The sequence below is a fragment of the Condylura cristata genome, unplaced genomic scaffold, assembly GCF_000260355.1.
Source record: "Condylura cristata isolate star-nosed mole 26May11 unplaced genomic scaffold, ConCri1.0 scaffold00007, whole genome shotgun sequence".
Taxonomy (NCBI): domain Eukaryota; kingdom Metazoa; phylum Chordata; class Mammalia; order Eulipotyphla; family Talpidae; genus Condylura; species Condylura cristata.
This window is the reverse complement of record NW_004567108.1, coordinates 51,918,231-51,921,631: the sequence shown is the minus strand read 5'-3', so window position 1 is coordinate 51,921,631 and position 3,401 is coordinate 51,918,231.

Below are 3,401 nucleotides of genomic sequence, written 5' to 3'. Positions count from 1 at the left end.
GTAATTGTAATGACGTAAAAAAAATCAACTAACAACTATAAACCAGAGACATTCTATAGAGAGGGGAACAAATTCAAAACTGGTGTGTGAAGAGCACATGGGACTATGGTGATACCACATGGGTGAAGTGGTGGTGGGAAGTCCATGGGGATTACAACTGAGATGAAAAAATGTACAAAATGAAGAAGAAGAATATATATATATATATAATATATATATGTAAGTTTAAAAAAACTTTAAATATATGATACAAGGGACAGAGCTTTTTTAAACCTTTGCAATTGTTAATTCTCTATGAAAACAATTACCTAATGATAAAAAAGAATGGCAATCTTAGTCCTTTACTGTAATGCATTGTGATATACAGCAGAAAGCAGAAAAGCAAGAATTAAAAGACTTGGGTCCTAGTGCTGTGATTTACAGATTACTTATTAGCCTCTGCTTGGAGATTTAACCTCATTTGGAAAATGAAGACATTAACTACTTCAACATTTCCAAAACACATTTCCAGAGGCCTAGACTGGAGATACTATTGGGGGAAAAAAAAGGACCTCATGGACAAATGTAGTAGGAAATATCATTTATCACATGGAATTTAATTAAACAGTCCAAATCAGGTTAAAGAATTGTAAGAAATGCTGAGTATATTTTGTTTAACTCAAAGTTTCCTAAACATACTGGAAGAGATTTGGGACAAGCAGAAATGCTGGTGTTTTCACCATTGTAAAAATTGTATGTTCTTTGTAAGTAAAAATAGACTGCATTATACTGAAATTACAAACCACTCCAAGATCTCAGGGGTTTAAGATAGAAAAGTTACTGCTTACTCATGTTGATTGAGACTGGCTCCAGTCTCTGCTAGAGGTTCTCACTGCAGTTTCCAGTGGGTAGAGAAGCCAAAATCCAGTTTCATCAATTGCCAGAAGCACTAAGGAAAAGCCCAGGGAAGTGAACATGTAGCCTAAATAGGCAGCGTGATCTAAGAAATTCATCACTATGTGATGTTGTCACTGTGCAAGCATTATGTGTGTGTGTGTATACATATATATGTGTGTGTATGTATGTATGTATGTTTGTATATGTTCACTAGCCTAGATGGTATAGACTACCAACTTTTGGGCTATCCATAAGGACCAGCTCTGTAGGTACTGTCCATGATTGACTGAAATGTCACTATGCTGTTGCATGACTGTCACTAACATGCTTGAGAAGATTACAGGTATTTGGACCTTAGCTATCTCATGAGATGATTTCACAGTTTAGTTAAATCTAATGAATGACGATTTTTAAGTTGCTATGTGCTGGATTTTGTTACATTCCAATACAAAATATTAAGCTTTATTCTGGCAGACAATATCATCCCTTGTGGATAAATTTGATCCTTTTCAGATATGCCTTCAAAATGTTTTAAGACAGCTTGAGAGTAGGGTAAGTTTAGCCTGACTTTTAGGATGTGACCCTTTCCATGACCTCTATCGAATGTTCTTCCGGAAGATTTCTGTACTCTCCTGGTGGGAATTTCAACAATTCCTGGCCCTATATGAACTCATCTAATTATTCAGGACCCAGCTTCCCAGAAATGATACTTCCCTCATAAGTTATTCTCGCCTTGCCTCTTAGGGATTTTCTCTATGCATACAAAGATTGGCATGAAGGCAGAAATTCAAGAGGACACCTTTTGTTTTGGGAGCCCTTTCTTTGTATGACTTTGACCCTCTTCACTGAGGGAGGTGGCCAGGCAGTATCGGGATTTCCTCTTAATGCGCTATAGTCTAGAACTATTCTCTGGTCAGAGAATCTGGGTAACCAAAGATCTCATGGTGAGTTTGCACAGTTGTTGAGTTCAAATTGTAGATTTCTTCTGATTGCTTTCTCTGAAAGATCACAATGGTGTACTATCTGTCGTTTGAAGTATGAAAATAGTTATTCCCTATATTTTATCCAGTTTCCTAGAGGGTTATATATAGCAAGGGGCTAATTTAAAACCCCATTACACCTTTATAGCTGAAATGTTGTGTCTCTTAAATCTAAATTTAACTCTTGTTTTTATCAACCCTTTGCTTTTCAGAATGGTAGAACATGATGTCTTAAAGTTCAACAAAATGGATTTCTTATTTTTTTCCTTTTCCTTTATGGAGAGCTATAAACATGATAAACTCCAATACTACATTTCCATTTTCCTGAAATATAACTTTTTTTTTTTTTGTTGTTTACATCATTGTATTTGTTTTAGGGGTTATAGGCTCAAACCTCTACAAATACAAGTTTTCACACCAGGTCCACCACCATAGCTCCAATAATCCTGCACTGTGCTCCATTGGGTTCCTTCCCACTCAGTGAACTATAACTTTTAGAGCCAATCAGAAAAGTATATACCAATTTAAGAGGTAGTCACTATGTGTAAGCAAAGAGACCACTTCTAGGTCAACCAACTTATTTACCCCTGAAGCATTAAAACTTACTAAAAATATTCTGGATATTTTAAATATTCATCTTGAAGTCATGTAGATATTAAATATTACCAGGAAAGTATAATGATCTTAATCTAGAAAGACAATATATTTTTTTAAGATTTTATTTATTCATACAGAACTGGGGTACAGGCCAGAGATGCGGAGGGTGAGAGGATTCACCAGGGACAGAGTGGGGAGCAGAACAGGCAGATCGACAAAGTACACTGCTGAGGGGAGCAGCGGGCAGGTGAGGAGAGGTCTGCCACACCATGTGGTCATCTTCAGGGAAAGCCGGGATAGAACTCATGCGGAAGTGGCTTAAGCTTCTTAGTGCTGTGCTTTAACCCGCTGCGCCACCAGGGAGGGCCGAAAGACAATAATTTGTTATTATACATGATAGTTTTTGGTATCTTGAGCTCTTACATTGGGATATCAGGCATTTCCTTGTACTAATTATAACAGTAATAAACTGAGAAATTGTTATGAAAAGGCTAAAATCTACAGTTGAGTTTGTTGTATGTAATATCCTAATGCCAAGATGACTCTCTGGCTCTTTGTAAACTGCCTAAATAGATATTAATGGGATGCCTGAATGAATGAAAGATAAGATGAGCTGTTGTGATGTAGCAAAAATTCTTTCTTGGAGGTGATACATTATTTTTTACTTCTTTGAAGTGGTGAGTTCTGAGAATGTGTGCAGGACTGTGAAGAAATGGTTTTAATAGCTGAATTTCTCTCAAGAATGGTGGAGATAATAATAATAATAATAGTAATAACAATGAACAAATAACCATATGTAGTGTAACTTTATGCAGCAAACTGTTTTAAGCACTTTTTTACATTTAGTTCATTGATCATGTAGTGTAAGAGTTAAGTATAAGTAAGATAATTTGGAGGTGATAAGTAACTTGAGCATGGTACTGCAGCTAGTTAGTAGCAGAACCAGAT